This window comes from Halichoerus grypus, chromosome 6, assembly GCF_964656455.1.
Source record: "Halichoerus grypus chromosome 6, mHalGry1.hap1.1, whole genome shotgun sequence".
Classification (NCBI taxonomy): Eukaryota; Metazoa; Chordata; class Mammalia; order Carnivora; family Phocidae; genus Halichoerus; species Halichoerus grypus.
In genome coordinates this window covers 62,638,465-62,664,570 of record NC_135717.1, presented here as the reverse complement: position 1 = coordinate 62,664,570, position 26,106 = coordinate 62,638,465, and the positions used below count along the sequence as shown (strand labels likewise).

Genomic DNA, 26,106 nt, shown 5'->3' with positions numbered 1-26,106 from the left:
TCCTTTGTCTCTTTGGTTAGGTTTATTCCTAGGTATCTTACGGTTTTTGGTGCAATTGTAAATGGGTTCGACTCCTTAATTTCTCTTTCTTCTGTCTCATTGTTAGTGTATGGAAATGCAACTGATTTCCGTGCATTGATTTTATATCCTGCCACTTTGCTGAATTCCTGTATGAGTTCTACCAGTTTTGGGGTGGAGTCTTTTGGGTTTTCCACATAGAGTATTATGTCTCCTGCGAAGAGTGAGAGTTTGACTTCTTCTTTGCTGATTCCGATGGCTTTTATTTCTTTTCATTGCCTGATTGCTGAGGCTAGGACTTCTAGTACTATGTTGGACAACAATGGTGAGAGTGGACATCCCTGCCGTGTTCCTGACCTTAGGGGAAAAGCTCGCAGTTTGTCCCCATTGAGAATGATATTCGCCGTGGGCTTTTCATCGATGGCTTTTATGGTATTGAGGTATGTGCCCTCTATCCCTGCACCGTGAAGAGTTTTAATCAAGAAAGCATGCTGTACTTTGTCAAATGCTTTTTCTGCATCCATTGAGGGGATCGTATGGTTCTTGTCCTTTCTTTTATTAATGTAGCATATCACATTGATTGATTTGTGGATGTTGAACCACCTTTGCAGCCCAGGAATAAGTCCCACTTGGTTGTGGTGAATAATCCTCTTAATGTACTGTTGGCTCCTATTGGCGAGTATCTTGATGAGAATTTTTGCATCTGTGTTCATCAGGGATATTGGTCTATAATTCTCCTTTTTGGTGGGGTCTTTGTCTTGTTTGGGGATCAAGGCAATGCTGGCCTCATAGAAAGAGTTTGGAAGTTTTCCTTCCATTTCTATTTTTTGAAACAGCTTCAGAAGGATAGGCATTAATTCCTCTTTAAGTGTTTGTTAGAATTCCCCAGGGAAGCCATCCGGCCCTGGAGTTTTGTTTGTTGCGAGATTTTTGATTACTGCTTCAATTTCCTTGCTGGTTGTGGGTCTGTTCAGGTTTTCTGTTTCTTCCTGTTTCAGTTTTGGTAGTTCCTACGTCTCTAGGAATGCATCCATTTCTTCCAGATTGCCTAGTTGGTTGGCATATAGTCGTTCCTAATATGTTCCTAAATTTGTTTGTATTTCCTTGGTGTTGGTTGTGATCGCTCCTCTTTCATTCATGATTTTATTTATTTGGATCCTTTCTCTTTTCTTTTGGCTAAGTCTGGCCAGGGGTTTATCGATCCTATTAATTCTTTCAAAGAACCAGCTCCTAGTTTTGTTGCTGTGTTCTACTGTTCTTTTGGTTTCTATTTCATTGATTTCTGCTCTGATCAGTATTAATTCTCTTCTCCTGCTGGGTTTCAGCTTAATTTGCTGTTCTTTCTCCAGCTCCTTTAGGTGTAAGGTTAGGTTGTGTATTTAGGACCTTTCTTGCTTCTTGAGAAAGGCTGTTGTTGCTCTATACTTCCCTCCTCGGACTGCCTTTGCTGCATCCCAAAGGTTTTGAACAGTTGTGTTTTCATTTTCCTTTGTTTCCATGAATTCTTTTAGTTCTTCTTTAATTTCCTGGTTGCCCCATTCATTCTTTAATAGGATGCTCTTTAACTTCCATGTATTTGAGTTCTTTCCAAATTTCCTCTTGTGATTGAGTTCAAGTTTCAAGGCGTTGTGGTCTGAAACTATGCAGGGAATGATCCCATACTGTTGGTACCAGTTGAGACCTGATTTGTGACCCAGTATGTGATCTCTTCTGGAGAAAGTTCCATGTGCGCTCGAGAGGAACGTGTATTCTGTGGCTTTAGGCTGGAATGCTCTGAATATATCTGTGAAGTCCATCTGGTCCAGTGTCGACCTTGGAGAGTCGTGGACCTGGGGCGGTGAAGGAACTGAGGAAAAGAGATGACAGTAGAGGGAGGCACAGGGGATCCTGAGCAATCAGCCTGAGGTCCCGAGGTTTATTTTCCATAATCTTATATACCTTCTACAGCGATATAGATCTATAATGATTTACAGCAGGGGCTTCGTAAGGCATATTCTTCCATGTACATATGATATGTCCCACGTGTATAAGAATCTTTAAAGCAGGACAAGGGACCAAAGAGGGGAGTGCGCAGTGTGCTATTTACAGGACAAGGGAACAAAGAGGGGAGTGCACAGTGTGCTATTTACAGTTCCAGGGAACAAAGAGGGGAGTGCACAGTGTGCTGTTTACAGGTGGCTTCCTATCTACAAAACATCTTCTGCTCCGTACTTTAGAACAGACCACACACATCCCAAGGGCATTTCACTCTGATCCTTTTGGCTTATTTTTAACCCTGCAATCTCGAGTTTTCTCAGAGATCTCGGAGTCTGAACGAACATGCACCAGTGGTTGTTGTGGCATTCTGTTTCCCACAGTCCAGTGTGTCATTCACTGTTATTATTGTATCATCATCAATGTGTTTCCTTAATTTTGTTATTAATTGGTTTATGTCATTGGCTGCTCCCATGTTAGGGGCACAAATATTTACAATTGTTAGGTCTTCTTGTTGGATAGACCCCTTTAATTCATTATGATAGTGTCCTTCCTCATCTCTTATTACAGTCTTTGGTTTAAAATCTAATTTCTCTGATATAAGGATTGCTACCCCAGCTTTCTTTTGATGTCCATTAGCATGATAAATGGTTTTCCACTCCCTCACTTTCAATCTGGAGGTGTCCTTGGGTCTAAAATGAGTCTCTTGCGGACAGCATATCGATGGGTCTTGCTTTTTTATCCAATCTGATACCTTGCGTCTTTTGATTGGGGCATTTGGCCCGTTTACATTCAGAGTAACTATTGAAAGATATGAATTTAGTGCCATTGTATTATCTGTAACGCCACTGTTTCTGTATATTGTCTCTGTTCCTCTCTGGTCTGTGTTACTTTGGGGCTCTCTCCTTGCGTAAAGGATCCCCTTTAATATTTCTTGCAGGGCTCTTTTACTGATCATAAATGTTTTAGTTTCTGTTTGTCCTGGAAACTCTTTATCTCTCCTCCAATTTTGAATGACAGCCTTGCTGGATAAATAAAGTATTCTTGGCTGCATATTTTTCTCGTTTAGCATCCTGAATATATCATGCCAGTCCTTTCTGGCCTGCCAGGTCTCTGTGGTTAGGTCTGCTGCCAGTCTAATGTTTCTACCCTTGTCAGTTAAGGACCTCTTGTGCTGAGCTGCTTTCAGGATTTTCTCTTTGTCTCTGAAATTTGCAAGCTTCACTACTACATACTGAGGTGTGGACATGTTTTTATTGATGTTGAAGGGGGTTGGGTTTTCTGTGCCTCCTGGATTTGAATGCCTGTTTTCTTCCCCAGATTAGGGAGTTTGTCTGCTATAATTTCTCAAATATAGCTTTTGCCACCCCCCCTTCCTCTTCTTCTGGGATACCAATTATTCTACTATTTTTTCGCTTTATGGTATCACTTGTCTCTTGAATTCTCGCCTCATGATCCGGTCGTTGTTTAGCTCTCTTTTTTCTCAGCTCCTTTATTCTCCATCATTTTAAAATTTTTTTTTATTTTTTTTAAAGATTTTATTTATTTATTTGACAGAGAGAGACACAGCAAGAGAGGGACACAAGCAGGGGGTGTGAGTGAGGAAGAAGCAGGCTTTCCGCTGAACACAGAGCCCGATGCGGGGCTCGATCCCAAGACCATGGGATCATGACCTGAGCCAAAGTCAGACGCTTAACGACTGAGCCACCCAGGTGCCCCTATACTCCATCATTTTATTTTGTCTTCTGTATCACTACTTCTCCTTTCTGCCTCGTTTATCCTAGCAGAGCCTCCAATTTTTTTTTTATTTTAAATACATATTTTTTATTAAGTATAGCTCAGTAAGTCTGGAAAAGATAAGTAAATAATGTTTTATTGGGGCGCCTGGGTGCCTCAGTCGTTAAGCGTCTGCCTTTGGCTCAGGTCATGATTCCAGGGTCCTGGGATCGAGCCCCTCATCGGGCTCACTGCTCTGCGGGGAGCCTGCTTCTCCCTCTCCCCTCCCCCTGCTTGTGTTGCCTCTCTCATTAGTCTCTCTCTGTCAAATAAATAAATAATATCTTTAAAAAAAATAATGTTTTATTTCACCATTACCCATATGTATGTGATAACTTTTTTTAAAAATTCATTTTATTTTAAAGATTTTATTTATTTGACACAGACACAGAGAGAGTGAGAGAGAGAGCACAGAGAGGGAGAAGCAGACTCCCCGCTGAGCAAGGAGCCCAACATTGGTTCCATCCCAAGACAATGGGATTATGACCTGAGCCGAACGCAGCCGCTTAACCAACTGAGCCACCCAGGCACCCCTAAAATTTCTCTTCAGTTAGCTGACATATGATATATCATTAGTTTCAGATGTAGTGTTCAGTTAATCATCAGTTGTATATAACACCCAAAGCTCTACACATCATGTGCCCTCCTTCATGCCCATCACCCACTTATCCCATCCCCACACCCACCTCCCCTCCAGCAAACCTCAGTTTGTTTCCTGTAGTTAAAAGTCTCTCATGGTTTGTTTCCCTCTCTGGTTTCTTCCCATTTAATTTTCTCTCCCTTCCCCTATGATTCTCTGCACTTTTTCTTATATTTCACATATGTATGAAACCATATGATAATTGTCTTTCTCTGATTGACTTTTCTCTCAGCATAATACCCTCCATTTCCATCCACGGCAATGTAAATTGTTAGATTTCATCCTTTTGATGGCATAGTAATACTCCATTGTATTTATATGTACCACATCTTCTTTATCCATTCATCTGTTGATGGACATTTGGGCTGTTTCCACAGTTTGGCTATTGTGGATATTGCTGCTATAAAAATTGGTGTCCAGGTGCCCCTTCTGATCACTACATTTGCATCTTTGGGGTAAAGACCTTGTAGTACAATTACTGGGTCATCGGGTAGCTGTATTTTTAACTTCTTGAGGAACCTCCATACTGTTTTCCAGAGGTAGAGCCTCCATTTTTTTATTGCATCTCATTAATAGCCTTTTGATTTCGATTTGTTAAGATTTTAGTTCTTTTATTTCTCCAGAAAGGCATTCTGTAGTGTCTTCTGTGCTTTTTCAAGCCCAGCTAGCATCTTTATAATTGTTATTCCAAGCTCTAATTCCAACATCCTACTTTTATCCACACTGATTAGGTCCCTGTCAGTCAGTACTGCCTCTTGTTCTCTTATTTGAGGTGAGTTTTTCCATCTAGTCATTCTGTCTAGGGAAGAATAGATGAATGAGAGAACAAACTACTAAAATAGCAACAACGACCCCAGAGAAATCTACTCTTAACAAATCAGAGGAGACCTGAAACCAAAAAAAGTAAATAAATAAGAATTAAAGACGAAAGAGAATTTAATCAGACAGGTGATGAGAACAGAGCAATACAGTAGATTCTGGGTGTATTTTGGTCTGTTTGTTAGAAGAAACTACATCCCAAAATTGTGAAGAAAGAAAAACTTCTATATATGCAAAAATAAAATTAAATACAAGGAAAGTATAGAATGTAATTATAAAAATGAACATTGAAATAGTTTTAAAAAACGAGTTGATAAAATAAGAAATTGGTTGAAAAGGCAAAAAAAAATTACAATTGAGAGATGTAGGAATCATGAGAAAAAGCCATGAATTCTATATAGTATTTTCCTCTAGTGCTGGAGTTTTGCAGTTCTATGTGATCAGTAAACTTGGTCTTAGCCGGATGTCCTTGCTGATTTTCTGGAGGACAGACCTGTGGTGCTGATTCTCAGGGGTCTTTGCTCCAGCAGTATTGCACTGCCCTTGCCAGGGTGCCAGGCTAAGTCAGGGCCTCGGGACTGCTCTATGTGGCTTTTGTTCCCTGAAGGCTTTCTGCACCACTTTATAGGATGAGATTGAAAATGTCAGCCTCCCAGTGTCCAGCCCTGGAGCTGAAAGCTGGCACCCTCTACTCTTCAGTGTGCCCTCATGGAGAAGCTGTCAATCACTCTTGTCTCCCTGGTTTCTGTCTGCATTCTGTGTATACCCAGCCTGTGACTGAACATTTTTATCTCAGCCATGCAACCCCCTTTGGAGTTTCCAAACTTTGCAGTCTCCTGTGGCATGCATTCATGCCACTCCTCCTGGGGGAGGGAGGGAGGTCTTGCCCTGGTTCTGCTGCTTGTACGGCCCCTGCTCTGAGAGCAGTCGCCCAACTAGCTGCGGTTTGTGGTTTATGGCAACACTGAGCTGAAAGCCCCCTCCTCAGCTCTCTGATTGCAGCTGGCTTCACTGCTCAAATGCCTGGGAACTCTCCAATACTCAGGCACCCCCATTCTTTCTGTGACCCTGGGGATCCTGAGATAAGGCTGTCCCACCTAGCATTCCACCCTGCTTTCTCCACCTGAGCGCCTTTCAAGCAGGGATGTCCCTCACCGGAGCAGAGTTCTAAAAGTTCTGATTTGCGCACCACTGCTTTATCACATTCTGATAACCGGCTTATGGAGGCTCCCTCCCCCCCACGGTTTATCTTCCCATGGATCACCGCGGATTCGCTTCTCCACACCTCCTACCTTGCAGAAAGTGGTCACTTTTCTATGTGTAGAATTGCAACAGTTCTTTTCTTAGATCTCAGGTTGAGTTCACAGGTCTTCAGAATGATTTGAACGCTATCCAGGTGAATTCCAGGGACCGGACAAAACTATGGTCCTCTACTCCTCCACCATCTTCCTCGTCTTCCAGAAAGTATGTATATTCTATAGACCAATATTAATTGTACTTTTTATCAGATTCATCTAAATAGCATTTCATATGTTTCTTCTCAGTTACCTAAGATTAAAATAAGTAGGGATTTATTTTATTTATGTGATTATCTTTCTATTTAAGCAATCCCTAACTTAGTTTTAGTCTCTAAAAGTGTTCTTTAAAGACCACATTTCATAAGCTATATATAATTCCTACAATAATGTCTCTTGTTTAACTTGAACATTATAAAGAATATTTGACTTCTTTCAGATGCAGCAGGAGATGGAAAGGAATATAACTAGAGAACTAGAAGCAGGTATGTTGCCAAATTTATGAATTAAGATGGTCATTGATTTCTGAAATAAACTATGAATAGTAAATGGCATCCCTGTCCATTGTTTGGATACTAGGTACTACATTAAATTTTTTAAATATATATCTAATAAAAAATGTAAAACATAAACATAATGAACATACTTATTCCTCATTTAGTCATCGTGTTCGTTCAGACTTTTTAAAAAATCTCCAAATGTCAATGTAGCTGTTATTATTTCTGGCTATAATCTTCCTTTACTTCTGCCATTCCTATGGAACCGTCAACGTGAATATGTGGGCTTTCTCAAATTCTTGTTTCTGCTAGTGGTATAAGACCAAAAAAACCAGACTTGTCTTAGTAATAGTTAAGCAATTAGAGTCCATATAGCTGTCACTTGACAGGTGATATTTAAATCTCCAGTCATTGATTTTGTCATTGGCTTACCTTTTGCCATTGAGTAAAATTCCAAGTTCCTTATATGGAATAAAAACACCCAAGTCAATTTGGTTCTTGCCAGATTATTCAGCCTTCTCTGTCGCTACTTACCCTACTCTGTTGCTTTGCTCTAGCACCTCTTCAGTGTAGACTACTTGCAATTCCACAAGTGTTCTTCCTCACTCTTTGTATATGTTCTTTGTATATGCGTCTTCCCTCCACCTGGCACACTTTTTCTTTGTACTTCAGGTATCAACTTACATATCACCTCCACCAAAAAGCAGACAGTATTGACAGAAAACTAGGATGTCCCTTTTGTGTGTTCTTATAGTGTCTTGTTTTATACCTGTCATGGTATATTCAACTCTAAAATTGCCTGTTTGATTTTTCAGTTTCTAGTATATGATTGTTCAGGGGTGGGCTCTGTCATCATCTTGTAGTTTCATCTTGTAATGAGAAAACTAGAAGCTCTGATATTTATCCACTATAGCAATTAACTTGGTGGGCAACCATGAGCAAAATATATTTAAAAGTAATCTTGTATTTTATATTGTAGTTCTATGTAGATATTTTTCATTCTTCTTAACACTCATGAGGCTTCAACTTTGTTTTTTACTAACTTGTAGTTAGCTACAAAGTATTTTAGATAAAGAATGTAATTCTTTTTCTTTTCAGATGCTGCTGAATTTGAATCAGACTCCTGGTGTATGACCTCCTCTTTAGAACCTACTTATGAATCACATGCAAATGACGATCTACTAGTGAAATCGTCAAAAGCATATTTACGGATTTTGAAGAAAAAATATATGATCTGAAAGACAAATAGTAAAAAATTATTTACTGGATGTTTGTATAACATTTTAATTGTGTCCTACTAAACGTATCGTGTGAAAATCTTGAATAAAGGAAAATAGTTCTGGACCATGTGTGTAATGAAAGTTTATATGATATTTTAAGGTATGTTTCTTGGCACCTAATTAACTTTTAAGCAGGTTTTATACGTGGAGACCAGCACTATTGGGTTTTACATGCTCCAAGCGGCCCAAATACCAGCTTTTTAAACCGCACCCAACCAACCAAATTGTCATTAGTACTTCAGGGGTGTTAATTGATAGCCTTTTAGTATTTTCCAGTTTTTATTACTACGTATGGACCTAGAGATTTACACAGACATCATTTTGATATATTGCTGCTAAGGCTATTGTCAATGTTTGTATGTATTACAATTTTTATAGTGCCATAAAACCTATGTATAATTTTAATTTCAAGTACTGATTCATAGCTCTTTCCTCATGGTGAAATAAGATTTGCCTAAGGCTTTTCACCTTTTCTGTTTGTTTTTGATTTACTTTTTGAAAACAGTCTTAAAATTAGAGAAAAGAAAAATTAGAGAAAGAAAAAAGAACTTTTTCCCCCAGCACCATTTGCAAGTAAATTGTTAAATTATGCCTGATTCCCATAGCATTTATATCCTACAAGTCAGTACATTCCACATGACTACTGTACAACCCTGACAATCAGACAATTAGCTCTAATACAATTAACCCTTGAATAATGTGGGGGTTAGGGGCACTGACCCCTTGCAGTCAGAAATACGTGAATAACTTTTGACTCTCCAACTTTTGACTTTACTAATAATCTGCTGTTGACCAGAAAACTTACTGGTACTAGAACAGTCAATGAAGCTGTGTTTTGTATGTTATATGTATTCCATATTATATTCTTCCAATAAAGTAAGCTAGAGAAAAGAAAATGTTATTGAAATCATAAGACAAAATACATTTACAGTACTATCATGTATTTATTGAAAGCATCTGCATATAAGTGCACCCATTCCAACCATGTCAACTATACATTCTATCATTTTCTTTTAAAGATTTTATTTGACAGTGAGAGCACAAGTAGGCAGAGCGGCAGGCAGAGGGAGAGGGAGAAGCAGGCTCCCCACTGAGCAGAGAGCCCGACATGGGGCTCGATCCCAGGACCCCGGAATCATGACCTGAGCCGAAGGCAGACGCTTATCCAACTGAGCCACCCAGGGACCCTGTACATTCTATTATTTAATCCTCATGTTTTTAAGTTTTGTCACTTGTCTGTAATATCCTATATGCAAGGAAGGTCCTGTTCAGAGCCATGTATTTAATTCAGATGTTGTGTCTCTGAGTTCTTTCAGTTTAGAATAGTTGCTTAGTCTTGCCTTAATTTTCACGACTTTTAATCTTTTAAACAGTTAATTCCAGTAATGTAGAATGTCTTTCAATGTGGGTTTTTCTTATGTCTCCTTATGATAAAATTCAGGGACGCCTGGGTGGCTCAGTTGGTTAAGCAACTGCCTTTGGCTCAGGTCATGATCCTGGTGTCCTGGGATCAAGTCCTGCATCAGGCTCCCTGCTCCGTGGGAAGCCTGCTTCTCCCTCTGCCTGCCGCTCCCCCTGCTTGTGTTTTCTCTCTCTCTGACAAATTACAAAAAAAAAAAAAAAAAAAAAAAACACCAAGAAAAAGAACAACTTAAAAAAAATTCAGATCAGGGGTGCCTGGGTGGCTCAGATGGTTAAGCGTCTGCCTTAATAATTTATAATTAATTAGTATTTTAGGGGAAGTACTTTGAGACATGTAAATATCTCCTTTCTCAGACACCCTGTGCCAGGCCACGTCTTCTGCAGATGATTTACTGCCCCCACAGGCTCTGAAAACCCATGCTGGGCTGTTCTTTCCCTTCAGTCTGTGATACCACATTCTATGTTGTTGACCTTTCAGGGGTGTTCCAACACTGTGCAGGGTGGCTCTCCCACTTTTATGCCTTCCCCATTCTATCCAGGCTCCAACACCTCACTCTGGGCCACCACAGTTCCCTGTTTCTGTTTCTATGCTTTTGAACTGAAAATTTGGGAATAGAAAGAAGAAAGGGGGAAAAGGCTCCATAGGTCTTTTATAATCAACTTGTCAAGCTTTACAAAGCAATGATTCTGATTAGAATTGCATTGAATCTATAGATGGTTTATAGGGAAAAGACATAATACTGAGTTTTCCTAACAGTATTTTAATTGATTAACTCTCAATGTTTAAAAAATTTCCTATAAAGGTCCTGCAGATATTTTTCAGATTTATTCCCAGTTATTTAATACTTTTGACCCCACTATAAATATTATTTTTAAAAATCAATTTCATTTCCTGTTTGTTGCTAGATTATAGAAATAAAATTATTTTGCATATTGAGCTTAGATTCACTTATCTTGCTAAACTGTCTTATTTTATTGTTTCTCACAATTCTGGAGGATGGGAAGTCCAAAATCAAGGCACTGGCAGGTTCAGTGTCCAGTGAGGGTCAGCTTCCTGGTTCATGGATGTTGGTCTTCCTCCTGTTTCCTCATAAGGCACAGGGCCAAGGGAGCTCTCTCAGGTATCCTTTATTTATAAGGGCCCTAATCCCATTCATGAGGGCTCCACCTTCATGACTTAATCACTTCCTAAGGCCCCCACCTCCAGATACTATTACATTGAACATTAAGATTTAATACATGAATTTGGGAGTGGGGGGAACAAATATTCAGTCTACAGCAAGGCTGTTCCTTGTTCTTGGCCATGTAGGCTTCCCCAACATGGCTGCTTACTTCATGAGGCCAACAAGGAGAATTTCACTGCAGAGAGGGCTCAGTCCTCTTTTCAGGGTTTCACCTGCTTAAATCAGGCTTACATAGAATAATCTTCTGATTAACTCAAAATTAACAATTGTATCTACAAAATTCCGTTACATTTCCCATTTTCTAATGGCTAGATTCAAGTCACAGATCTTGGCAACGCTTAGGGGAAAAGGATTATAAAAGGTGAGAACACCACAGGGAATTTATTATGGGGTCACCTAGGGTCTTTCTGTTACAATTATATTAACAAAGTTCCCTTATACTACTAGTTTTCTAAGTTTTATCATGAATGTTGAAAGATAATAGATGTTTGTTTTGCATATATTGCGATAATTTTTTAAAAATTTGTCAATGTGGTGAATTACATTACATGCTCATGTTAAACCAACCTTGCATTTCTTAGGTAAACTGAATTTAGTTGGGATTTCATTTGCCTGTTTCATACATTGTTACTCTTCATATGATGATATCTTGGTGAGGATTTTCTCCTCTCTGTTCATGGATAATGATAATGCAAGGAGTTTTGAATACTTTTAACTCAATTTACATGGCTCCAAACTTATGTGTATTGTTGCTTTGTGTTTTAATTCTCTCTTGTATCTTTAAAAAATACTCGACATTTTTATAACTTTTACATGATACTGTCAGTGTTCATTTAAATTGAACTACATATTTATTTTTTTTCCCTCTCCTCTTGCATCTCAGAATTTCTATTTGGGATTATTTTTCTTCTGTTTGTTTATGTACATTCTTTAAAATTTCCATGAGTGAGAACTGCCAGGTAATGAATCTCAGTTTAAAATGCTTTATTGGGCTCCTGGGTGGCTCAGTTAATTAAGTGTCTGCCTTTGGCTCAGGTCAGGATCCCAGGGTCCTGGGATTGAGACCCACTTCAGGCTCAGTGCTCAGCGTGGAGTCGGCTTCTCCGTCTCTCTCTGCCCCTCCCCCCACTTGTTCTCCCTCTCTCGCTCCTTCTCTCTCACTCTCTTTCAAATAAATAAAATATTGAAAAAATAAATAACAATGTCTTTATTTCCTCTTACTCTTGATATACATTTTCACAGCATAGAGAATCCTAGGTGAGTAATTATTTTCTTTGATCATACAGAAAATGTCATTCCACTGCCCTCTGTCTTTCATAATTACCCTTTAGAAATTAGCTGTCTGCCTGTTTTTCCTTTGAACATAATCTGTTCCCCACTCTGCTCCTTTTCCCCACAATTTTTGGTTGCTTTAAAGATTTTACTCTTGGGGGGGGAGAAAAGAATTCTTTTTCTGTGTGTGTTTACTGAAGTTACGCTATTATGGGTCTAGATTTGGATGTTTTGCTATTTATCTTAATATTAATAATGTTTCATAATGAGAATTCCATTTACAAGAGCTCCAAAAACCATAATATACCTAGGAATAAACCTAACCAAACAGGTAAAGGATCTGTACCCTAGAAACTACAGAACACTTATGAAAGAAATTGAGGAAGACACAAAGAGATGGAAAAACATTCCATGCTCATGGATTGGAAGGATAAATATCGTTAAAATGTCTATGGTGCCCAGAGCAATTTAAACTTTCAATGCAATCCCTTTCTAAATACCATTGACATTTTTCACAGAGCTGGAACAAATAATCCTAAAATTGCTATGGAACAGAAAAGACCCTGAATTGCCAGGGGAATGTTCAAAAAGAAAACCAAAGCTGGAGGTATCACAATGCCTGACTTCAAGCTATATTGCAAAGCTGTAGTCAAGACAGTATGGTATTGGCACAAAAACAGACACATAGATCAATGGAACAGAGTAGAGACTCCAGAAATGGACTCTCAACTCTATGGTCAGCTAATCTTCGACAAAGCAGGGAAGAACATCGAATGGGAAAAAAAAGACAGTCTCTTCAATAAATGGTGCTGGGACAACTCGACAACCACATGCAGAAGAATGAAACTAGACCATCCTCTTATACCATACACAAAGATAAAATGGATGAAAGACCTCAATGTGAGACAGGAATCCATTAAATCCTAGAGGAGAACATAGGCAATAACCTCTCTGATATTGGCCACAAGAACTTTTTCAAGTCACGTCTCTAAAGGCAGGAGAAACAAAAGCAAAAATGAACGTTTGGGACTTCATCAAGATAAAAAGCTTTTGCATATCAAAGGAAGCAGTCAACAAAACTAAGAGGCAATCCAGAGAATGGGAGAAGATATTTGCAAATGACATTTCAGATAACGGGCTGATATCCAAGATCTATAAAGAACTTCTCAAACTCAACACCCAAAGAACAAACCAGTCAAGAGATGGGCAGAAGATATGAAAAGACACTTCTCTGAAGAAGACATACAAATGGCTAACAGACACATAAAAAAATGTTCAACATCACTAGCCATCAGGGAAACACAAATCAAAACCACATTGAGATACCAGCTTACTCCAGTTAGAATGGCCAAAATTAACGAGACAGGAAACAAGTGTTGGCAAAGTTGTGGAGAAAAGGGAACCTTCTTGCACTGTTGGTGGGAATGCAAGCTTGTACAGCCACTCTGGAAAACACTATGGAGGTTCCTCAAGACATTAAAAATAGAGCTACCCTAGGACCCAGCAATTACACTACTAGGTATTTACCCCAAAGATATGTATGTAGTAAAAAGAAGGGGCACATGCACCCCATAGCTCATAGCAGCAATGTCCACAATAGCCAAACTGTGGAAGGAACTGAGCAGCCCTTCAACAGATGAATGGATAGAGAAGATGTGGTACATATATACAATGGAATATTACTCAGCCATCAGAAAGGATGAATACTCACCATTTGCATTGACATGGATGGAACTGGAGGGGATTATGCTTAGCGAAATAAGTCAAGTTCCTATGTGGAACATAAGGAATGGAGCGGAGGACCACAGGGGAAGGGAGGGAAAACTGAATGGGAAGAAATCAGAGAGGGAAACAAACCGTGAGAGAGGCTGGACTCCGGGAAACAAACTGAGGGTTACAGAAGGGAAGGGGTAGGGGGTTGGGGTAACCGGCTGATGGGTATTAAGGAGGGCACGTGTTGGGATGAGCACTGGGTGTTATATGCAACTAACGAATTGTTGAACACTACAACAAGAACTTATGATGTACTGTATGCTGGCTACCTGAACATAATAAAAATTCATTTGGCCTTTTGAATCTGTGATTTGGTGTCTCAGATTAAACATATTTACACTTTCTTATCTAGCCTCCATATTTCTTAACCTCTCTTTCATGTTTCCATGGTTGTTTTTTGGTCTCTTCCCTTATATTCTCAATTATATCTTCTCTTTTCCTAGTTAATTTTCACCTCTGCTGTATCCAGTCTGCTGTCTTACCTATCCATAGAAATTTAAATTGGGGTTATTGCATTTTTAAAATAAGTTTTCTTGGGGTCTTTAAAAAATCTATTTGAATAATATAGTTTTTCATTATTTGAAGAATATGTTTTGTTTTTTTTATCATTAACTGAGGATGTACTTCAGAGGAGGAAAAGATGGAGGAGGAGTAGGGGACCCTTTTCTAACCGGTCCCTGAATTGGGCTGGATATCTAGCAGACCACTCTGAACACCCAGGAAATCAGCCTGAGATATAAGAAGATATATCTGGATCTCTACAAACAATATCACAGGCAGTTGATTTTGAGGTATGAAGCGGGGAGCCATGATTCTGCAGGCAGATATCGGAGGATAAATGGCAGCAGGAGGGTGCCTGGCCATCGGGATCCTACACCGCTAGTGAGTGATAACCTCCCGCGCTGGGGACGGGGCACAGACTCACACATTGGTAGTGGCAGGGAAAGGACTTTAGGGCAGCCACCGGACTGAAACCTGGAACGGTGGGGTGCATGGGAACTGGGGGCGGATGTCGGTTTTAGAAACACAAAGGGGAGAGACGTGCCCTGACCAGGAGGCGAGGACTGTGAGTGCTGCTAAGGGGCACACAACCCAGGACGCTGTAATTCATAGCAGCACGGACAGAAGCGGAGATAGTGTGGCCTGGAGAGCTCACGGAAGAACAGACTGCGATCTTTCTGCTCTGAGGCAGAGGGTTGGAAATGATCTCTTCTGCACTGGCTCTCAGAAGAGACGCAGAAGCCCACCAGGGAAAGCTGCCAGAGAACAAAAGCCCCCACAACCGGTTTTCACTGAGCCCATCCCCCGCCACAGGGGGCAGGGCAACTGCCCAAACAGGGTTGCCTGAGTAACAGCACGGCAGGCCCCTTCCCCAGAAGACAGGCTGAAGAACAAGAGGCCAGCAACCCTAAGGTTCCTATAAAACAGGTGCATCTTGCTTGGGTCATGGTCAATAATTTGGAGTCTGTACATTCCCTCAACCACCCCTCAACAGAATGACTAGGAGAAGGAACCCCCAAAATAAGAAAGACTCAAGAGGCTGTGACTTCTGCCTCAGATTTATAATTGGATACAGATATAACCAAGATGTAGGAGATGGAATTCAGGGTAGCAATTGTGAAGACAGTAGCTAGAATGGAGAAATTGATTAATGGCAACGTAGGGTCTCCAAGGGCACAAATGAAAGCTGAACTGGCAGAACTTAAAATGCTATCAATGAGATCCAATCTAATCTAGATAATCTAACAGCTAGGGTAAGCAAGGCAGAAGAACGAATTCGTGATCTAGAAGACCAATTAATAGACAAGAAGGAAAAAGAGGAGGCCAGGGAAGAACAACTCAGAATCCATGAAAATAGAATCAGAGAAATAAGTGACACCATGAAACGTTCCAATGTCAGAATTACTGGGATCCGTGAAGGGGTGGCGAGAGAGGACTAGAAGATATATTTGAGCAAATCTAGCTGAGAACTTCCCTAATCTGGGGAATGAAACAAATATTTGTGTTCTAGAGGCAGAGAGGACCCGTCCCTAGATCAAGGAAAACAGGCCAATGCCCCGGCATGTAATAGTAAAACTCGCAAATCTTAGAACCAAGGAAACCATCTTAAGGGCACTTAGGGGGAAGAGATTGCTTACATACAGAGGGAGGAACATCAGAATAACGTCAGACCTAGCCACAGAGACCTGGCAAGTCAGAAAGGGCTGGCAGGACATATTCAGACACATGCAGCCAAGAATACTTTATCCGGCAAGGCTGTCATTTACAATGGATGGAGAGATGCAGAGCTTCCACGAGCGGCAGAAACTAAAGAATATGTGACCACTAAGCCGGCCCTGCAAGAAATATTAAGGGGGGTTCTATAAAAGGAGAAAGACCCCAAGAGTGATATAGAACAGAAATTTACAGAGGCAATCTATAAAAACAAGGTCTTCACAGGCAACATGATGACAATAAATTCATATCTTTCAATAATCACTCTCCACCTGAATGGCCTAAATGCTCCCATAAAACGACACAGGGTTGCAGATTGGATCAAAAGATAGGACCCATCCATATGCTGTCTACAAGAGACTCATTTTGAACCTAAAGATACATCCAGACTGAAAGTGATGGGATGGAGATCCATCTTCCATGCCAATGGACGTCGAAAGAAAGCTGGGGTAACAATTTTTATATCAGACAAATTCGATTTTAAGCTAAAGACTGTAATTAGAGACACAGAAGGACACTATATCATTCTTTTTTTTTTTTTTTAAAGATTTTATTTATTTATTTGAGAGAGAGAGAATGAGAGACAGAGAGCATGAGAGGGAGGAGGGTCAGAGGGAGAAGCAGACTCCCTGCCGAGCAGGGAGCCCGATGCGGGACTTGATCCCGGGACTCCAGGATCATGACCTGAGCCGAAGGCAGTTGCTTAACCAACTGAGCCACCCAGGCGCCCGACACTATATCATTCTTAAAGGATATATCCAACAAGAAGATCTAACAATTGTAAATATCTACACCCCCAACATGGGAGCAGCCATCTACATAACCCACTGTTAACCAAAATAAAGAGTCATATTGATAACAATACGTTAATTGTAGGAGACCTCAATACTCCACTCTCAGCAATAGACAGATCATCTAAGCAGAATATCAACAAAGAAACAAGAGCTTTGAATGACACACTGGACCAGATGGACCTCATAGATATATACAGAACATTCCACCCTAAAACAAAAGAATACTCATTCTTCTCGAGTGCACATGGAACTTTCTCCAGAATAGACCCCATACAGTGTCACAAATCAGGTCTCAACCAATACCAAAAATTGAGATTATTCCCTGCATATTCTCAGACCACAATGCTCTAAAACTGGAACTCAAAGACAAGAAAAAATTTGGCAGAAATTCAAACACTTGGAAGCTAAAGCCCACTCTGCTCAAGAATGTTTGGGTCAACCAGGAAATCAAAGAAGAACTTAAACAATTCATGGAAACCAATGAGAATGAAAACACATCGGTCCAAAACCTATGGGATACTGCAAAGGCGGTCCTAAGGGGGAAATACATAGCCATCCAAGCCTCACTCAAAAAAATAGAAAGATCCCAAATTCACCAAATAACTTTACACCTTAAAGAACTAGAGAAAACGCAACAAACGATTCCTAAGCTACGCATTAGAAGAGAGATAATTAAGATTAGAGCAGTGATCAATCAGTTAGAAACCAGAAACACAGTAGATCAGATCAATGAAACTAGAAGCTGGTCCTTTGAAAGAATTAATAAGATCAAAAACCACTGGCCAGACTTATTCAAAAGAAAAGAGAAAGGACCCTAATTAATAAAATTGACTAATACCAAGGAAACAGAATCAATTATTAGAAATTATTATCAACAACTATATGCCAATAAATTGAGCAACACCTGGGAAAAATGGATGCCTTCCTGGAAACCTATAAACTGCCTAGACTGAGACAGGAAGAAATTGACAACCTGAAGAGGCCAATAACCAGTAAAGGGATTGAAGCAGTGATCCAAAACCTCCCAAAAAACAAGAGTCCAGGGCCTGATGGATTCCCTGGGGAATTCTACCAAACATTCAAAGAAGAAATAATACCTATTCTCCTGAAGCTGTTTCAAAAAAATAGAAACAGAAGGAAAGCTTCCAGACTCATTCTATGAGGCCAGCATTACCTTAATCCCCAATCCAGGTAAAGACCCCATCAAAAAGGAGAATTTCAGACCGATATCCCTGATGAATATGGATTCCAAAATTCTCAACAAAATCCTAGCTAAGAGGACCCAACAATACATTAAAAGGATCATCCACCACGAACAAGTGGGATTTATCCCCGGGATGCAAGGGTGGTTCAACATTCGCAAATCAATCAGTATAATAGAACACATTAATAAGAGGAGCGAGAAGAACCATATGGTCCTCTCAATTGATGCAGAAAAAGCATTTGACAAAATACAGCATCCTTTCCTAATTAAAACTCTTCAGAGTATAGGGATAGAGGGAACATTCCTCAAGTTCATAAAATCCATCTATGAAAAACCCACAGCGAATATCATCCTCAATGGGGAAAAGCTGAGAGCCTTTCCCTTAAAATCAGGAACACGACAAGGATGCCCACTCTCGCCACTATTATTCAACATAGTACCAGAAGTCCTAGCAACAGCAATCAGACAACAACAACAAAATAAAGTGTATTCAGATTGGCAAAGAAGAAGTCAAACTCTCTTTTCCGATGACATGACACTTTATGTGGAAAATCCAAAAGACTCCACCCCCAAATTACTAGAACTCATACAGCAATTCGGTAATGTGGCAGGATACAAAATCAATGCAGAGAAATCAGTTGCTTTCTTATACACTAACAACGCAACTGTAGAAAGAGAAATTAGAGAAACGATTGCATTTACAATAGCACCAAAAACCCTAAGATACCTCGGAATAAACCTAACCAAAGAGGTAAAGAATCTATATTCTAGGAACTACAGAACACTCATGAAAGAAACTGAGGAAGACACAAAAAGATGGGAAAACATTCCATGCTCATGGAGCAGAAGAATAAACATTGTTAAAATGTCTATGCTACCCAGAGCAATCTATACCTTCAACGCCATCCCGATCAAAATTCCCAGGACATTTTTCAAAGTACTGGAACAAACAATCCTAAAATTTGTATGGAATCAGAAAAGACCCCGAATCGCCAAGGAACTGTTGAAAAAGAAAAATAAAGCTGGGGGCATCACGTTGCCTGATTTCAAGCTATATTACAAAGCAGTGATCACCCAGAGAGCATGGTACTGGCACAAAAACAGACATAGGGACCAATGGAACAGAATAGAGAGCCCAGATATGCACCCTCAACTCTATGGTCAAATAATCTTCGACAAAGCAGGAAAAATTATGCAATGGAAAAAGGACAGTCTCTTCAATAAATGGTGCTGGCAAAATTGGACAGCTATATACAGAAGAAGGAAACTCGACCATTCTCTAACACTATACTCAAAGATAAACTCAAAATGGATGAAAGACCTCACTGTGAGACAGGAATCCATCAAAATCCTAGAGGAGAACAGAGGCAGTAACCTCTTTGACATCGGCCACGGCAACTTCTTTCAAGATAACATCCCCAAAGGCAAGTGAAACAAAAGCAAAAATGAACTTTTGGGACTTCATCAAGATGCAAAGCTTCTGCACAGCAAAGGAAACAGTCAACAAAACAAAGAGGCAACCCACAGAATGGGAGAAGATATTTGCAAATGACACTACAGACAAAGGACTGATATCCAAGATCTATAAAGAACTTCTCAAACTCAACACCCAAAAAACAAATAATCAGGTCAAAAAATAGGCAGAAGACATGAACACTTTTCGAAAGAAGACATACAAATGGCTAACAGACACATGAAAAAATGATCATCATCATTAGCCATCAGGGAAATTCAAATCAAAACCACATTGAGATACCACCTTACACCAGTTAGAATGGCAAAAATGGACAGGGAAAGAAACAACAAATGTTGGAGAGGTTGTGGAGAAAGGGGAACCCTCTTACACTGTTGGTGGGAATGCAAGTTGGTACAGCCACTTTGGAAAACAGTGTGGAGGTTCCTCAAAAATTTAAAAATAGAGCTACCCTATGCCCCAGCAATTGCACTCCTGGGTATTTACCCCAAAGACACAGATGTAGTGAAAAGAAGGGCCATATGCACCCCAATGTTCATAGCAGCAATGTCCGCAATGGCCAAACTGTGGAAAGAGCTGAGATGGCCTTCAACAGCTGGATGGATAAAGAAGATGTGGTCCACATATACAATGAAATACTACTCAACCATCAGAAAGGATGAATACCCAACTTGTACATCAACTTGGATGGGACTGGAAGAGATTATGCTAAGTGAAATAAGTCAAGCAAAGAAAGTCAATTATCATAGAGTTTCACTTATTTGTGGAACATAAGGAATAGCATGGAGGACATTAGGAGAAGGAATGGAAAAATGAAGGGGGGGAAATCGGAGGGGGAGACGAACCATGAGAGACAATGGACTCCGAGAAACAGACTGACGGTTTTAGAGGGGAGGGTGGTGGGGGATGGGTTAGCCTGGTGATGGGTATTAAGGAGGGCATGTACTGCATGGAGTACTGGGTGTTATATGAAAACAATGTATCGTGGATCACTACATCAAAAACTAATGATGTATTGTATGGTGACTAACATAACATAATAAACTAAAGTAAACTAAACAACTAAACTAAACTAAACAACTAAACTAAAAAACAAGCAAACAAAAAACCCCTGAAGATCTACTTTTAACAAGAAATAAAGGTTAAGGGTAGGGACCACTAATCAGAAAATGGGAATGACTACACTTGTTCTTTTTTTATTTTTTACCTTTAAAATGTAACATGTGAAAACCAAACACTCCACTAAAAAGGAGAACTACAGGCCAGTATCTCTGATGAACATGACTAGCAAATCAAACTGAACAATACATTAAAAGAATTATTCACCATAATCAAGTGGGATTTATTCCTGTGTTGCAGGAGTGGTTCAATATTTACAAATCAATGTGATACACCACATTAATAAAAGGATAAGAACCATATGATCCTCTAAATGGATACAGAAAAAGCACTTGACAAGAAACATCATCTGTTCTTGGTAAAAACCCTCTACAGTGTAGGGATAGATGGAACCTACCTCAATATCATAAAGGCCATATAGGAAAGACCCACAGGTAATATCATCTTCAATGGGGAAAAACTGAGGGGCGCCTGGGTGGCTCAGTTGGTTAAGCGACTGCCTTCGGCTCAGGTCATGATCCTGGAGTCCCGGGATCGAGTCCCGCATCGGACTCCCTGCTCAGCAGGGAGTCTGCTTCTCCCTCTGATCCTCCCATCTCTCATGCTCTCTCTCTCTGTCTCATTCTCTCTCAAATAAATAAATAAAATCTTTAAAAAAAAAAATGGGGAAAAACTGAGAGCTTTTCCCCTACGGTCAGGAACAAGACAGGGATATCCACTCTCACCATTACTATTTAACAGTACTGGCAGTCTTAGCCTCAGCAATCAGACAACAAAAAGAAATAAAAGGCATCCAAGTCGGCAAGGAAGAAGTCAAACTTTCACTATTTGCAGACAACATGATACTCCATGTAGAAAACCTGAAAGACTCCACCAAAAAATTGCTAGAACTAATACATGAATTCAGCAAAGTCACAGGACATAAAATCAACATATAGAAATCTGTTGCATTTCTATACACCAATAATGAAGTAGCAGAAAAAGAAATCAAGGAATTGATACCATTTGCAATTGCATAAAAAATAAGATACTTAGGTATAAACCTAACCGAAGAAGTAAAAGGTCTTTTTTCTGAAAACTACAGAACACTTATGAAATAAATTGAAGAGGACACAAAGAAATGGAAAAACATTCCATGCTCATGGATTGGAACAAGCATTGTTAAAATGTCTATGCTACCCAAAGCAATCTACACATTGAACACAATCCCTATCAAAATACCACCAGCATTTTTCACAGAACTAGAACAAACTATCCTAAAATTCATATGAAACCACGGAAGACTCTGAATAGCCAAAGCAATCCTGAACAAGGAAAAACAAAGCTGGGGGCATCATGATTCTGGATTTCAAGCTATATTACAAAACTGTAGTCATCAAGACAGTATACTACTGGCACAAAAACACATAGATCAATGGAACAGAATAGAAAACCCAGAAGTGGATCCACAACTACACAGTCAACTAATCTTCTATAATACAGGAAAGAATATCCAAGGGATATTCAACAAATGGTTTGAGAAAACTGGACAGCAACATGCAGAAGAATGAAAGTGTACCACCTTCTTATACCATACATAAAAGTAAATTCAAAATGGTTGAAGGACTCAAGTGTGAGACAGGAAACCATCAAAATCCTGGAGGAGAACATTGGCAGCAACCTCTTTGACCTTGGCTGGAGCAGCTTCTTACTAGACACATCACCAGAGGCAAGGGAAACAAAAGCAAAAATGAACTATCGGGACTTCATCAAGATAAAAAGCTTGTGCGCAGCGAAGGAGAAAAAACTAAAAGGCAGCCTATGGAATGGGAGAAGATATTTGCAAATGGCATATCTGATAAAGGGTTAGTATCCAAAATCTATAAAGAACTTACCAAACTCAACACCCAGAAAACAAATAATCCAGTTAAGAAATGGGAGGAAGATATGAATAGACAATTTTACAAAGAAGACATGCAGGTGGCTAACAGACACATGAAAAGATGCTCAACATCACTCATCATCAGGGAAATGCAAATCAAAGCCATGATGAGATACCACCTCACACCTGTCAGAATGGCTAAAATTAACAACCCAAGAAACAACATGTGTTGGTGAGGATGTGGAGAAAGGGGAACCCCCTTGCACTCCTGGTGGGAATGCAAACCGGTGCAGGTACTCTGGAAAACAGTATGGAGTTTCCTCAAAAATTTAAAAATAGAACTACTCTATGATCCAGCAATTGTACGACTTGGTATTTACCCAAAGGATACAAAACTACAGATTCAAAGGGGTATAGTTCCCCTGATGTTTATAACAGCATTATCAACAATAGCCAAACTATAGAAAAAACCCAAATGTCCATTGGACTGATGAATGGATAGAGAAGATTATATAATGGAATATTATTCAGCCATCAAAAAGAATAAAATCTTACCATTTGCACCAGTGTGGATGGAACTAGAGTGTATTATGCCAAGCAAAATAAGTCAGTCAGGGAAAGACAAATACCATATGATTTCACTCATATGTCGAATTTAGGAAACAAAACAGATGAACATATGGCAGGTGAAAAAAAAGAGGGAACCAAACCATAAGAGACTCTTAACTAGAGAGAACAAACTAAGTGGTGATGGAGGGAGGTGGGTGGGGGATGTGCTAGACGGATGATGAGTATTAAAGAGGGCACTTGTTATGATGAACACTGGGTGTTGTAGGTAAGTGATGAATCACTGAATTCTACTCCTGAAACCAATACTGCACGGTATGTTAACTAACTAGAATTTAAATAAAGATTTTTAAAAATGTGCAATGTGATGAGTTCATATATGTATACATTGTGAAAGGATTCTCACAATCTAGTTAATTAATGCATTCTGCCCCTACATATTTATTTATTTATTTATTTATTTATTTATTTATTTATTTATTTATTTAATTTCTGGTGAGAACACTTGTTTTAGTTTCTTAGCAAATTTCAATTATACAACACAGAGTAATCAACTATAGCCACCATGTTATGCGTTAGATCTTCCAACCTTATTCATGTTATAACTAAAAGCTTGTGTGCTTCTACCAACCTCTACACGTTTTCCCCACTCTCCAGCCCCTGCAACCAGCATTCTTCTCTGTTTATATGAGTTCAAGTTCAAAAACATTTTTTTTAGATTCCACATATACATGATATCATGCAGTGTTTATCTTTCTCTTGCTTACTTAGCATAATGCCTTCTGAGTCTATTCATGTTTTTGCAAATGATAGGATTTTCTTATTTTAAAGGATAATATTCCTATCTATATATCTATGTATCATCTATCTATCTATCTATCTATCTATCTATCTATCTATCTATCTATCATCTATCATCTTCCATCACATTTACTTTATCCATTCATCCATCAATGGAAACAGGATTTTCCCCATACCTTGGCTGTTGTGAATACTGCTGTGAACATAAGAGTATAGATGTCTTTTTGAGATAATTTAATTTCATTTGGATAAATATACCCAGAAGTGGGACTCATGGATCATATGGTAGTTCTATTTTTAATTTCTTGAGGAACCTCCATACTGTTTTCAGTGGCAGCTGTTCCACTTTACATTCCCACCAACAATGTATGAATGTTCCCTTTCCTCCATTCTCAGCAGCATTTGGTACCTCTTGTTTTTTTTTGATAGTAGACATTCTAACAAGTATAAAGTTATTTCTCATTGTAGTTTTGCTTTGAATTTCTTTGGTGATTAGTGATGTTGAACACGTTTTCATGTATGTGTTGGACATTTTTATGTCTTGGAAAAATGTCTATTCAGGTCTTTTGACCATATTTCAATTGGGTTATCTAGCTATCTATCGAATTACATGAGTTCCTTATATATTTAAATATTAACCCCTTACTGGTTATGGTTTGGAAATATTTTCTCCCCATTTCATAGGTTGCCTTTAAAAAAAAAAAATTTATGTTAATTACTCAGTGCTCATCACAAGTACCCTCTTTAATTCCCATCACCTATTTCACCCATTTCCCCACCCACCTCCCCTCTGGTTCCCATCAGTTTGTTTTCTATAGTTAAGAGTCTGGCTTTTTGGTTTGTCTGTCTCTCTTTTTTTCCTCTTTGCTCATTTGTTTTGTTTCTTAGGTTCCAAATATGAGTAAAATCCTATGGTATTTGTCTTTCTCTGCCTGACTTATTTCACTTAGCATTATATTCTCTAGTTTTATCCATGTTGCTGCAAATGGCAAGATTTTGTTCTTTTTTTATGGCTGAAAAATATTTCATTTGTATATATACCACATCTTCTTTATCCATTAATCTATCAATGGACACTTGGGTTGCTTCCATATCTTGGCTATTGTAAGTAATTCTGCATTAAATATAGGGGTGCACGTATCCCTTTGAATTTGTGTTTCTGTAATCTTTGGTTAAAAACCCAGTAGTGCAAAAAACAAAAACAAAAACGAACAACAACAACAACCCCCCCCCAAAAAAAACCCAGTAGGGTAGTTAGTTCTATTTTTAACTTTTTGAGGAACATCCATACTGTTTTCCACAGTGGCTGTACAAGTTTGCATTCGCGCCACCAACATTGCGAGAGGGTTCCTTTCTCTCCACCTCCTCACCAACACCTGTTATTTCTTGTGTTTTTGATTTTAGCCATTCTGACAGGTGTGGGGTGATACCTCATTATAGTTTTGAGTTGCATTTCCCTGATGATACATGATAATGAGCATCTTTTCAAATGTGTGTGTTGGCCATCTGTATGTCTTCTCTGGAAAAATGTCTGTGTCTTCTGCACATTTTTAAATTGGATTATTCATTTTGTGTGTGAGTTTTATAAGTTCTTTATAGATTTTAGATTCTAACCCTTTATTGGGTATGTCCAATTTAAAAAGTCAGAATGGCTTTGGTGTGATGTTTAGGATTTTCTATATATAAAATCATGTCGTCTGCAAATAGATACAACTTACTTTTTCCTTTCTGATTGAGAAGACTTTTAATTTTTTTCCTTGCTGATTGCACTGAGTAGGTGTGGTGAGAATGGGCATCCTTGCCTTGTTCCTGATCTTAGATGAAAAGTTTTCAAGCTTTCATCATTGAGTGTGATATATGTGGGCTTGTCCTGTATGGCTTTTATTATGTTGAGGTATGTTTCTTTCTATACCTAATTTGTTGAGGGTTCTTAACATGAATGGATGTTGAATTCTGTCAGTTGCTTTTTATGCATGTACTGAGATTATCATATGATTTTTATCTTTTATTCTACTAAAGATGTTATTTATTATCTATTATTATTATTGTTTTTTATTGCTTTGCATATATTGAACCATCCCTGCATCACAAGTTTGAATCCGGCTTGATCATAGTGTAGGAT

At 39.1% G+C, this 26,106-nt stretch overlaps 1 protein-coding gene and 1 pseudogene across 14 annotated transcripts in view; both read left to right on the top strand.

Moving 5' to 3' along the window:
* LOC118542634 (ankyrin repeat domain-containing protein 26-like) overlaps nt 1–8,363 on the top strand; it is a 129,662-nt pseudogene extending 121,299 nt beyond the window's left edge. Inside the window, exons 15-16 of the transcript XR_013448623.1 lie at nt 6,962–7,007; nt 8,118–8,363. The product of XR_013448623.1 is annotated as an ankyrin repeat domain-containing protein 26-like (transcript). The remainder of the gene's footprint in view (nt 1–6,961; nt 7,008–8,117) is intronic.
* Nucleotides 1–26,106, top strand: part of LOC118555525 (ankyrin repeat domain-containing protein 26-like) — a 511,611-nt gene that overhangs the window by 45,349 nt on the left and 440,156 nt on the right. The gene's annotated exons all lie outside the window — the stretch shown is intronic.